At 40.3% G+C, this 13,978-nt stretch overlaps 1 protein-coding gene across 41 annotated transcripts in view; it reads left to right on the top strand.

Moving 5' to 3' along the window:
• Positions 1-2,531: 2,531 nt before the first annotated feature.
• The window catches only part of gish (casein kinase I gish), a 230,538-nt gene continuing 219,091 nt past the window's right edge, over positions 2,532-13,978 (top strand). For 35 of the 41 annotated variants that reach the window (XR_010952125.1, XR_010952128.1, XR_010952126.1 and 32 more), the window contains exon 1: positions 2,532-2,652. The gene's annotated coding sequence lies outside the window, so the exon portion shown is untranslated. Of the gene's footprint in view, positions 2,653-2,790; positions 2,904-6,638; positions 7,045-13,978 lie in introns of those variants that run through there. The other 6 variants (XM_067778882.1, XM_067778898.1, XM_067778885.1 and 3 more) reach the window with 6 other exon arrangements.

Genomic DNA, 13,978 nt, shown 5'->3' with positions numbered 1-13,978 from the left:
ACAACACACATTCCAGGGTTACCATAGGTTCATTTTGCTAAATGGTGATTTCCCTTATTTTGTCATACAAACACATTCCAGGGTTACCCTAGGTTCATTTTGCTAAATGGTGATTTCCCTTATTTTGTCTCCAAAGCTCTCAGCTGAGTATGTAATGTTCGGTTACACCCGAACTTAACCTTCCTTACTTGTTTTCCTATTCCAGTGACCATTTTTAGAGTGTCATCTCCAAATGGGAGCACGAAATAAAGGAGAAACTTGAAAATTTATAGCTTAAAACCTATTTCCAATGGCTTGCACCATGGTTCAACTATCTCTACAGCAACAACATACCTTTTATTTAGACTGTAAAAATCTGTGTTGGTATTGTGCGAATGGAATCGAGAGGAAACATAAATTTTCGTAATTCTTGTATGTTGTGGGAAAATAATGCGCTAAATTAGACGCTTTGCTAAAAAATAACTTAAATTGAAGTAAAAATATTTTTAAAAAACAATTTACCACTACGGCAGTAAATAATTGTCAATGTGTTGGTTAGATTTTGCGTTTGCCATCTCCTTTTGACAATCCATATGCCAGTGGAATGAAAAAAAAATAAATAAAATCAGCTGATGAGATGAGCCAAACATATGTCTAGATTTACTAAAGTGGATTTATTCTAGATTAGTGTTTAAACGTGGTCTTAGTTTCCTCAATGATGTAGTGACTGCCCTTCAAAAAACGCGAGTACTCTATAAATAATGTAAGGAATACTCCTTTGGGAGTATAGGCCTGCTCCAAATCTAATCTGTATTCATACAAAAAATGTGCTCTAATTAACATCCCTAAAAAAATACTGACTATCATCTGATTGTCAGCAATGTCAACCTAACGATCAGCGCCTCATACAAACTTTCTATCACAAACTTAAGGGGACTTGCGCAAATGTGATGTAAACAACTGTGTGCGTGTGAGTTTTTGTCTCCTTCTACATGGCCTACTGATTAAGTATATAGCCGTACTGCTCACTCTCATTCCTTTTCCTGGATCAGTGCTGACACTCTAACTATCAAAAAGTGTCATAAATCATAGTTTACTGTAGATATCAGGTTTGACTGTTATACTATCATAAATGACCATTGTTATATTCCGCCAAAAATGAAACAATGCTTTTTGCTTTTTATTTAAGTACTTTATTTCATTACGGTTTTAATTTTGTACGTGATAAAAGCATACGTGTTTCTTATTTGTTTAAAATAAATAGTTTTATAAGAATTCGAGTTCAGAATGTTCAATTTAAATTCAGAAAATAACAAAACAACAGAAGAGCGCTTTCCTCATGCGGAAACACATTTAAAAATGAATCAATACTAACCACTATTATTTTTCGCGTATCAATTTTTGAGTGCGCCCCATACATTCCGACAGCTTTTGGTATTTTTTAATATTATTTTCCATTTTTTCCTTTTAGCATGGAGCTTTGAAATGCTCTCTTTTTCATTTTTTAAACTTATTTTTTATATGGTTTTCGTCGGTTGAAAATGGCGGAATTTAAAAAATAACAAAACAACCGTGATAATCATTTGATTGTCATATGACAGTCAGTAGTGACAAGATGATTAAATCGGATAAACTGTTCTCGCATACATAAAATTCCGTTGAGAATTATGTATCTGTCTCACATGCATAATGGTATATGCTGTATGTTCTTTTGTTCTGTACCAGGTGTCCGAAGCTTTGCCAGTTTGAGTCCTTTTTCATGATTATAGGCTGTCGTTGGGTACATGCGGACATGCGTGAGCGAACAAAGGAACATACATAAATTTGAGTATCAATGTTTACGTCATCGCAGGATCAGCATTGTCAATTACAAGTGTGAGTGTATTAGTAAAACTATCAGCGTTTCTTGTAGGGATTGCGATGTCCTAGGAGAGGAGTAGGTGATCCCACTCTCGCTTTGTTTGTGAGTATTCCATAGAGTACATACGTGAGAGTACTTTCCAAAGTACTTTCACAGTAGTACTCCATGGAGCACCCACAGAGGATCATATGCCAAAGTACTAAAGACGAATTGTGTCGGAAAGAATTATCGAAGTGAATTTAATTTAAAATAAAAGTAAATGAAGAGGGGCAATACAACTTTTATATTTTATACTACGAATATTCTTATGTTATTTAGCATTTGCGTGAATAAAGAAACTAATATTTATCTATACATACTTTAGTATGTATACATAAAACCAGTGCGCTGTTGCATTTTATCAGAGTTGCCAAAGTAAAATTTTATTATTAGTTATTTGCATGCAATATTTTACTTTTGGCAACTCTGTTCGATCGTCATCGTGTCGTGATCACTGTCGTTAAAAAACGAACAATGATCGGCTGATGGTGGTCCGCAAACGCATTGCAAAGGAGAATTGTTAGAGTACTCCAACATGAAGAAAATGGAACACGAATCCAACAGTTTTTGCAGGGTGGCAGCCCCATGAAAAAAAAGATTTGACATTTTGTTGTGAACAATTTTTCAATAAAATACGGTAACTCGGTCTGAGTCAGATCATTTTCTGTAGTTCTTGCTGTTCATTGCAGTGACTTGGTGTGGTGAATTTATCAAAAACGCTTTTATTTTGAGGACATATTTGACCAAGACAATTCAAACGGATGTTCAATTCGGTAATAAGTGTTTCGCAATAAGTGAGAATACAACTGAGAACTGAAATATGTACAAAATAATGAACCTTTTTTAAGAAAACTGTCAGTGAAAAATTTATATTGGTTCAGTAGTGTGTGTGTGTTTATTTGAGAATGGGTGTATGCAGCAATCAAATTTGTGTACAAAAAAGAAACAACATATTCAAATGTTAAATGTGGGAATGAAATGAGAATGGAGTAAATGCAAAATCGTGTACACACAACTTGTGAAAGTAAATGCAAACCATCTAATTTGAGTGCTCTTTATTTTGATATGCATCGTGCTCGCAAAATTTAAATATTAAAATGAATATATAAAAGATTCCAAGTTCCAATTTCAAAGATAATCTTGAAAAGTTATTCTGCAATCGGTCAATCATAGAGACGGCAACACGATTTCGAATTACGAAATCGATTTTGTACTGATTTCCTGCTGAGCCAATACACATTTATCGGAACAAAATAACAGATTTTATGGGGAATATTTTGAATAAGGTGCCACGATTTTCCAACTTTTTTTTTCGAGGGGTCCTAAAAATCACAAAATTATCATCCGCAACTCTAGGAAACTCTTAGTTTATGAAATATAAGCTTTTTAATTTCCAAAATTAGTAAAATTTCAACTTGTCCTGCACTTAAAATTCGGGTCGCACATGTCGATAGCGGTATCAAAAGACGTGTATTTGCGTTCAGTATCCGAAGGCAGAAACTATATTTTTTATCTCGTTTAAAAGTTATTCGCGGAAATCACGTCGGTACTATTGTCGCTTTTTTCGTTGTTGCAATTAAACAAACGAAAACATATGAAGGTTGTGAATAGTGTTGTCAGCTCCGCAACATTATCTTTTTATCTTGGTAGAACATTATAAGGTGGTGACACGTCGACATAAATGCAAACAAACATACACTATCAATGTATTTTGTTTTGTAATTCTATGAATAATTTGAAATTAATGTATTTAATTGGAACAAGTGCAGAATACATACATATTTTTTTTCAAAAAAAAAAAAAATAAAAAATCGGACTTTATAGAGATTTGTATGCTGATTCCAACGGTAATTCTGCGTAGAACACCTTTCTGCATAGGCGGCCTTCGGCAGCGCTTATAAAAAATAACCCTCGGCTACGCCATACCAAGTCCGGGTGTGTGGTATAACGGTGATGTCCTTCTGCGTAGTACACCCTTCTGCGCAGCACCCCAAATAATATTAGACTACAAATTATGAAGTGTTTTACAAAAACAAAATACATTGATAGTTTATGTTTGTTTGCATTTATGTCGACGTGCCACCACCTTATAATGTTCTACGAAGATAAAAAGATATTGTTGAGGAGCTGGCAACACTTCACCACCTATATATGTTTTCGTTTGTTTAATTGCAACAACGAAAAAAGCGACAATAGTATCAACGGGTTTTCCGCGAATAACTTTTAAACGAGATAAAAAATATAGTTTATGCTTTCGGATTCTGAATCTTGATGCAAATACGCGTCTTTTGATACCGCTACCGACATGTGCGACCCGGATTTTAAGTGCAGGACTTAAGTTGAAATTTTACTAAATTTGGAAATTAAAAAGCTTATATTTCATAAACTAGGAGTTTCTTAGAGCTGCGGATGATAATTCTGTGATTTTTATGACCCCCTCTACCCCTACAAATCAACAAAAGTTTGAAAATCGTGGCACCTTATATAAAATCCATCCCAAAATTATTTTCGGATTTTTATTACCTGAGTCCGATAGAACTAGTTAAACTCGGACTTTTAAAAATAAAAGTCTGGAACTAAAAGTTAAATTTAAGTTTAACTAGTTCTATCGGACTCAAAAAATAAAAATACAGATTTTACTTTTATATGTGGACTTTTATGGAAAAAGTGCGAAAAATAAAAAGTATGCATGATTCGACATGATATTGTTATAGGGATACCTGATAACTGAAACATTTTCACGTAGGACAATTTTTTTACCCGGACTTTTTTGACTCCGAAAAAAAATAATTATTTTCCGTCCCTGATCTCGTTAGTCTGATATTATCCTTCTTTTTTAAATCTATCTACGTTTACGCTTAAACTTTATATGGACTGATAAGCGTCAAACTTTAAATACACCTCTGAAATTGCTGCGCGCAAAATTAGTACTACCAAATTTCAATACGCATTATACTCAAATTCAACTTAAATATGTGTCTTTGTTTCACCTCTACACTAACTCTATGTATCACCTCTAAAAATGATGTGTGTCCACTATTCATCGCAACCGATTCAGCTATATGTTATACGTTATGGCCACCAGAGCTTTATATCTGCGGTTTTCGGTGCATTTTCTATAGATATTTGTCGCTAGATAGGTCTCCTAAACATTATCTAAGCGAAGATAAGCGTTTTTTTGCGCGCAAACGTAAACGTATACGCATGTAAAAAAAACACTGTTATTTTTTGAAACGCAGGAGGAAATGGCCTCACTTGTAGATCGGCACTTAACTTAAATGGATATGGTGAGCAATCTGAGCTTCTCTTGAGTGGCGAAATCCATAATTTTTTTTTTTAATTTTGGCGGTAATAATCTAAAATCTACATAATATGCTCCCTAAAATATCGGAAGATGTGCATTCAGAATTACTAAAAATTTTTTATAAAGAAACACTAATTAAAGCTTTTAAATTTTGGTAATACTTTACAACAAGGGTCGACAGCTAATACGCGTTCAAACACCTCGGGAGGGGTGTTAAACGACGCGTCTATACATACCTCTACAACGAAAGCCCCAAGGCGGAAAACAAAAATTTTAGTTCTCCGCAGATATTTGCATTGGAAGTTATCAGTTTTATGTGGTTGTTGTAATGTTATACACAGAAAAAAATTTTGGGTACAAATGAATTTTGCGCGGATTTAATTTAAAAAAAAAAAAAAACAAACTAAATCCCACACCATTGGTGGCTCGGCGAAGGCTGCCAACGTAAAAATGCGTTTAGAGCAACAACAACAACAACAACAGGGACCCAGGGTAATTTTTCGGGTTTTCGTTGATATCTTTCGAACGACTCAAAACTTTTGTTTTCCGCCTTTGGATTATTAATACTGTGGGTAAACGCGTCGCTTGGCACCTCCACCGACATTTTTACTGTATTAGCAGTCGCCCTCTTTGTAAATTATTACTTTAAATAAAATTTTTTTTGCTATGTAACTGAAGTTTAGCGGATGATATTGTGTTTATACTTCGCCATTTATTGCAGGGATTGTGCAAGCATATTAGCACATTAACGGCCGCCGTGGTGTGATGGTAGCGTGCTCCTCCTACCACACCGAAGATCATGGGTTCACGCCCCTGGCAAAGCAACATCAAAATTTGAGAAACAAGTATTGTCAATTAGAAGACAATTTCTCTAAGCGGGGTCACCCCTCGGCAGGGTTTGGGCGGCACTCCGAGTGTATTTCTGGCATGAAAAGCTCTCAGTGAAAACTCATCTGCCTTGCAGATGCCGTTCGGAGTCAGCATAAAATAAGTAGGTCCCGTCCCGCCAACTTGTAGGAAGAATTACAAGGAGCACGATGCAAATTGGAAGAGAAGCTCGGCCGTGTTGCCATTTCTCATAATGTAAATTTTCTTATTTAGCTTTTGGTAAGTTAAATTCTCTTGATTATTTATTTATTTCATTATGAAAGTTCGTGTTCGATTCAGATTCGCCGTGTATTAGCCGAATACCGTTTCGGGTTCGGACTCGTGAATAGGCCAAAATATCGGGGTTCGGTAGAGCACTAAACTCGAAGTTTCGCAGCGAAGCTTGACTCGAGTACTAAATCGATATCTTTTTGACTCGATAACAAAGAGTTTAAGCAGACGGTAGTTATTTCGTTTTGTTTTGTTTGCCATTGTAGCGGTTTCAGTTCTTGTTTTATACCACAGGGTGACAAATTAGGAAAAAAAAGGAATTCGACTGCTCCTGTCTCGTTTCGTATAGCTGTACTGCGGCAGGTTGATGAGACGAATTTTCTTTGCAAATTTTTTGTTACGAAAAATTACAATTACCATTACAAATACCATTCTACATAAAAATGTTAAAATAAAACTCAGTAGTGGCTTAAATAGTAAACAAAAATTTAATGCAATAAATATTCGAAACCCTCTTGAATTGGTTGATAAATACTCTTGTAATGTAAAAAAGTGTAGCAAGTTTGCTCATCTAGCGTTAGTGTACGTAAATTAAATCTTGAAGGAAAAAAAGTTGCACAAACTCATATATACATGAAAAGTGAAAGAATAATTAAAGGCAACTTAAAATCCTGCAAAATTTAAAGTATGACGTTCTATATAAAATTTGTGAGCTTGTGATGCAATAAAATGCTGTATACGAACTAAATATGTGAATAAGTATGTACAAACTTTCGAAGACAAATTTTTATTTGCTTATTAGTGTCAAAGCTAGAAGTTCAAGATGGAAAACTGCAAGGGTTGGATTTTATATAAGGTGCCACGATTTTCAAACTTTTGTTGATTTGTAGGGGTAGAGGGGGTCCTAAAAATCACAAAATTATCATCCGCAATTCCCAAATTTAGTAAAATTTCAACTTAAGTCCTGCACTTAAAATTCGGGTCGCACATGTCGATTGCGGTAGGAAAAGACGCGTATTTGCGTCAAGATTCAGAATCCGAAAGCAGAAACCATTGTTTACTATATAGTTTGGCAGCTTAAATCATTGTTTACTATATAGTTTGGCTGCTTAATTCGAGGTTATGTTGCGAATAGAGTGGAAGGCACTCGCAGGCCGTGAAAATAGGCACTCGAATGGAGTGGTATGAAGAACAGTAGGAAGACCATTGGATCAATCATTGCATCAATATTAAAGATAAATTTAGAAAAAATAATTAAATACTTGAATATAAGCAAACATTTTCTTTCAATTACTGCAATTAAGGTGTCCTAGATGCTATATATTCCAAAATTATAACATTTTATGTCTGTTTAAAAATTTAACTTCAATTTCCCTAAGATTTCCGTAATATGGCCATTAGTGAGGTTTGTGTGTGTGTGCAAATTTTGAGCGATCAGCTGTTAGTTGCGCTACTTGGTAAGGTTTACAATGGCTTAAATAGAGCTTATGTTGCGACTAGAGTGGAAGGCAGTGGACTAGGCAGTCGAATGTCATATGATGAAGGAATTGATGTTCGGAGTTTTTTCAAAATTTGCCCGAAATCCTGAATCACAAAAGGGAGTGTAGTTAAGTACGAAAATGAAAAAATGTATTTGGGTTTTGCTCCATTTTTAGCAGATTTTCATTTTAAAAATGTAATGTACAAACCAATGTTCATTCTATTACTTTTTTAGCTGGAGATTTTCATTTTAAAAATGTAATTTATAAACCAATGTTCCTTCTATTACTCATTTTATCAATGGATCTTCACATGCACTTTATAAAAACGTGCTTTTTATTTTTACGAACTTATTCCTCAATGAAAATAAATGAAACACGTATTAATGTAAGCATTAATCATGTTTCTTACTTCTTAAGTGTTCTTCTTAAATATTATAAATGTGTTAAAAGTAGCAGGACTAAAATAATATTGACAAATCTGATATGTCAAACTAATTTTATATAATTATTATGCATTTTATACATATGCATTATATTTAAAATTTTCTGTAACTATTCGTTTTTTGCCGACTAAATTTTGCTTATGCATAACTTTCTTTGGCTATATAAGATAACAATTCCAGGGGCCATTTTCACCATCTTCGGTGAACGCAAACAAACACTTTATTTGAAAGAAATCGTTCAGTGATTCGTCAAATAAGGGTTACTTTAAAATAACGGACGTTAAAAGTTCCCTTTTCACATGAGGAAAAATGAAATACAACTATTTTTATAACATGAAGATAGATAGAAAATTTATTAGGGATTGCACTGCGACCGTTGATGTTGTTGTTGTTGTAGCAATGCTCGCCCCACCTAATAGCCGCGACCGATCACAAATTGTCATCAATATCCTCTAACGGGAGTCCAAGGAAACTTGCCGTTTCAACAGGAGTGGACCATAAGGAAAGGGGTGTTAGAGGCGTTGGTTCCACATTACAATTAAAGAGATGGTTGGTGTCATGTGGGGACACATTGCAAGCGGGGCATACATTTTGTATGTCGGGGTTGATTCTGGATAGGTAAGAGTTTAACCTGTTACAGTATCCAGAACGAAGTTGAGCAAGAGTGACACGCGTTTCCCTGGGGAGTATGCGTTCCTCTTCCGCGAGTTCTGGATATTTTTCTTCAAGTACTGGATTCACCGGGCAATTCCCGACATAAAGGTCCGACGCCTGTCTATGGAGTTCACCAAGGACCCGCTTGTGTTTTTTCACTTCATACGGCTGGGTTCTCAGGTGCCGTATTTCCTCAAAATGCTTACGGAGATGACTCCTTAGGCCCCTAGGCGGTGCTGGTTCGTCAATCAGATGTCTGTTGGGATGCCCAGGTTTCTGGGTATTCAACAGAAACTGTTTGGTCAGCATCTCATTTCTCTCCCTGATGGGGAGTATTCTCGCCTCATTATGCAGATTGTGTTCTGGGGACATAAAGGGATGGTTGCATCGGACAGGTTGTTCTGTCTTTTTATAAATCTTTTGTGGCTCCTTGCTGTTCATGTCCAAGGGCGTCCCGTAGTCTACGCCTTAGCAGCTCCTGCCTTGGGCGGTGTCACTTTCCTAGATGTTCTGGTCTCCGCGACGGCAACCCCCCGACGGGTTTCATTGCGCCATGTTGCCAGGTCGCAAACCCCAATATACCGCGTACCCCAATGGTTGCCCAAGGACGCCCAGTCCCAGGGCCACAACAGCAGTTGCGTCCTGGCCTTCCTCAACCCAGGCGTAGTCACCCGTCACTTACTCCCAGAGTGGCGACGTCTCCCCCTATGCACTTCAGAATTCTGCAGTTAAACTGTAATGGACTAACTGGGAAGATCACGGAGATAGTCGATTTCATGAAGCGGCACAACATCCGCATTGCTGCGATTCAATAGACTAAACTCACAGCAAGATCTGCACTGCAAAGCTGTTCTGGGTATAATGTCCACAGAATAGATCGCATGAGCGGAAATGGAGGCGGCATCGCGTTTATCATACACCACTCTGTGCAATATCATTTATTTGATCCTAGCTTCGATCGCAGGGACAATGTCTTAGAACGTCAAGGCCTATCTTTCCGGTCAGGTGATGCAAACCTAGAAATCATCAACATCTACATCCCTCCTGCCACCTGTTGCCCCAGTGGATACGGCCCTAATATTAGCGCCTTACTCACTGGCAATAATCGCATTATATTAGGCGACTTAATGCCCATCACGATCTATGGCATTCAAACTTGGGGGCGGACAGTAGGGGTGAGATGTTGGCGGATCAAATAGAAGAAACGACGTTCTGCACAAGAAACGGAGACGCCCTACACGTATGGTAGGAAGCTGTCACAGTTCGCCGGATATCTCAATCGTGAGCGCAGAACTCGTAAACTGCGTCAACTGGCAGCCGATGGTAACATTGGCATCCGACCACCTGCCTATACTTATTTCGTTCGAGCGTACCGCCGACTTCATCGTTACAGAAAAACGCACTTTCATAAACTTTAAAAAAGGAAAGTGGGACGAATACAAATCTTTTACAGACAACCTCTTTGCTGCCCTCTCTATCCCGACTGATGCCCGCCAAGGGGAGCGTTGTTGTTGTTGTTGTTGTTGTTGTAGCAATGCTCGCCCCACCTAATAGCCGCGACCAATCACAAATTGTCATCAATATCCTCTAACGGGAGTCCAAGGAAACTTGCCGTTTCAACAGGGGTGGACCATAAGGAAAGGGGTGTTAGAGGCGTTGGTTCCACATTACAATTAAAGAGATGGTTGGTGTCATGTGGGGACACATTGCAAGCAGGGCATACATTTTGTATGTCGGGGTTGATTCTGGATAGGTAAGAGTTTAACCTGTTACAGTATCCAGAACGAAGTTGAGCAAGAGTGACACGCGTTTCCCTGGGGAGTATGCGTTCCTCTTCTGCGAGTTCTGGATATTTTTCTTCAAGTACTGGATTCACCGGGCAATTCCCGACATAAAGGTCCGACGCCTGTCTATGGAGTTCGCCAAGGACCTGCTTGTGTTTTTCCGCTTCATACGGCTGGGTTCTCAGGTGCCGTATTTCCTCAAAATGCTTACGGAGATGACTCCTTAGGCCCCTAGGCGGTGCTGGTTCGTCAATCAGATGTCTGTTGGGATGCCCAGGTTTCTGGGTATTCAACAGAAACTGTTTGGTCAGCATCTCATTTCTCTCCCTGATGGGGAGTATTCTCGCCTCATTATGCAGATGGTGTTCTGGGCACATAAGAAGACAGCCCGTGGCGATTCTGAGAGCAGTATTTTGGCAGGCCTGTAGTTTCTTCCAGTGGGTGGTTTTTAGGCTTGGCGACCATATGGGTGACGCGTAGCACGTAATCGGCTGGCTAATTGCTTTGTATGTGGTCAAGAGCGTTTCTTTATCTTTTCCCCAGGTACTGCCAGCAAGGGATTTGAGGATTTTATTACGGCTCTGAATTCTTGGAACAATTGCGGTTGCGTGCGCACCAAAATGTAGATCCTGATCAAACGTCACACCCAAGATTTTGGGGTGTAGGACAGTCGGTAGCGTAGTGCCATCGACGTGGATGTTCAATATGGTCGACATTTGGGGCGTCCACGTTGTAAATAAGGTCGCGGAAGATTTAGTCGGTGACAATGCCAGGTTTCGCGAGGCGAAAAAACTGGAGAGATCAGGGAGATAGCCGTTTATTTTATTGCATAGCTCATCGATCTTTGGGCCTGGGCCTGTGGCCATTATTGTGCAGTCATCGGCGTAGGAAACGATTGTGACTCCTTCCAAGGACTACCTCCAAGGGGAGCGTGCTTTCCGCAAGGTCATTGAAGCCGCCTCGGCACGTTTCATTCCCGCCGGGAGAATTCCCGAAATTCGGCCCCACTTCCCGGCGGAGGCCTCAAATTTAGCGAGAGAACGTGACCTTATAAGACAGCTCGACCCAGGCGACCCCCAAATAAGGGATATAAACCAACACATCAGATTGCTTGTGGATGAACACAAGCGGGCGAAATGGGAGGAGCACCCAAGAGGTTGTAACCTCTCTGCCGGTGTGGGTAAACTTTGGTCCACCGTAAAGTCGCTATCGAATCCGTCTAAGCACAATGACAAAGTCTCCATCGCCTTCGGCGATAAAGTGCTGTCGGATTAGAAAAAATGCACGAGCGCTTTCTGCCGTCAATATGTAATGCATTCTACGATCGATAAAGATAGACGGAGGGCCAACAGACACGCACATAAACATAAATTCAGCGCGTCACCAATTACCATCACCGCCAGAGAGGTTGAAGATGCCATTGGTCACGCTAAACCATCCAACATGCCGATGCTTAAAAGCCTAGGGAAAGAGGGTTTCAAATACTTAGCACATGTCTTCAACCTGTCCCTTTCCACCTTCGTCATACCCGAAAAATGGCAAATGGCCAAGTGGTCCCGCTACTAAATCCTGGGAAACCAGCTAACATAGGAGAGTCGTATCGTCCGATATCTCTCCGATCGCCAGTAGCAAAGACGCTTGAAGCCATTTTGCTCCCCTACTTCCAAGCAAATTTGCAGCTAGCCTGTCAATAGCATGGCTTCAGAAAACTCCATAGCACCACCACCACGCTAAATGCCATCACCAGCCAGATAAATTGCGGTTTAAATCAAAACCCCCACCATAGAACAGTACTCGTAGCGCCAGGCCTATCAAAAGCTTTTGATACGGTCAACCATGGCACGTTACTGCAAGCCCTGGAAGGGTCACTTCCCAAGGCAGTCGGTTCTATGTACCGGAGCGACTCGGGATTTTTCCCGACCAAGGACTGTCATTTCAGTGTGACCCCATTTAATTTGTTTCGTCCCTCCCACAAACTGTCATCCTCCCAGCAGCTCCTTGCAGCAGGACTGCTACATATTCTCTTACTCCGGGAAGGTATCAAACCCAATCCGGGTCTGTCTCCTGACCCCGGTCCTGCATTTGCCAGAAAAGAATCTTTTTAGGACGGTCATACTCTGTTCAGTGTGTCTCGTGCAAGGGATGGTTGCATCGGACAGGTTGTTCTGGGCTTGATCCCGAAACCCGACGTCCACGTAACTTTTATAAATCTTTTGTGGCTCCTTGCTGCTCACGCCCAAGGGCGTCCCGTAGTCTACGCCTAAGCGCCCCCCCACTACCTTCCAACAACTCAAACAGCTGTAACCACTCATAACTACTACCTTCGTAGTAGAGCTGGTAGCAATGCTGAGCATCAGCCCCTTCCCCCGTCTTCGTCTCCCCTCCTCTTTTCTGGCAGCAATCATGCAGGTCAGGGAAACAGACTCTTAATCCCTACCTCCCTTTGCACCGTCTGCCAGCACAGAATATATAGGTTTGCGACATCCGCTCAATGCAGCTCCTGCCTTGGGTGGTGCCACTTTCCTAGATGTTCTGGTCTCCGCGACGGCAACCCCTCGACGGGTTTCATCGCGCCATGTTGCCAGGTCGCAAACCCAAATCATCCGGGTACCCCAATGCTTGCCCAAGGGCGCCCAGTCCCAAGGCCACACCAGCAATTGCGTCCTGGCCTTCCACAACCTAGGCGTAGTCACCCGTCACTTACCCCTAGAGTGGCGGCGTCACCCCTCATGCACTTCAGAATTCTACAGTTAAACTGTAACGGACTAACTGGGAAGATTACGGAGATAGTCGATTTCATGAAGCGGCACAACATCCGCATTGCTGCGATTCAAGAGACTAAACTCACAGCAAGATCTGCATTGCAGACCTGCTCTGGGTATAATGTCCACAGGAAAGACCGCGAGAGCGGAAATGGAGGCGGCCTCGCGTTTATTATACACCAGTCTGTGCAATATTATATATTTGATCCTGGCATCGACCGCAGGGACAATGTCTTAAACGTCAAGGCCTATCTGTTCGGTCAGGCGATGCAAATCTAGAAATCATCAACATCTAGATCGCTCCTGTCACCTGTTGCCCCAGTGGATACCGCCCTAATATCGAGGCCTTACTCACTGGCAACAATCGCATTATCTTAGGCGATTTCAATGCCCATCACGACCTATGGCATTCAAACTTGCGGGGGGACAGTAGGGGTGAGATGTTGGCGGATCAAATAGAAGAAACGACTTACTTACTTAATTGGCGCTTAACCGTCTAAACGGTTATGGCCGTCCAACAAGGCGCGCCAGTCGCTCCTTCGCTCCGCCAACCGGCGCCAATTGGTCACACCA

Source organism: Eurosta solidaginis, chromosome 1, assembly GCF_040869045.1.
Source record: "Eurosta solidaginis isolate ZX-2024a chromosome 1, ASM4086904v1, whole genome shotgun sequence".
In the NCBI taxonomy this organism is placed as follows: domain Eukaryota; kingdom Metazoa; phylum Arthropoda; class Insecta; order Diptera; family Tephritidae; genus Eurosta; species Eurosta solidaginis.
Note: the sequence above shows the minus strand (reverse complement) of the source record. Positions and strands in the feature narration are given on the sequence as shown.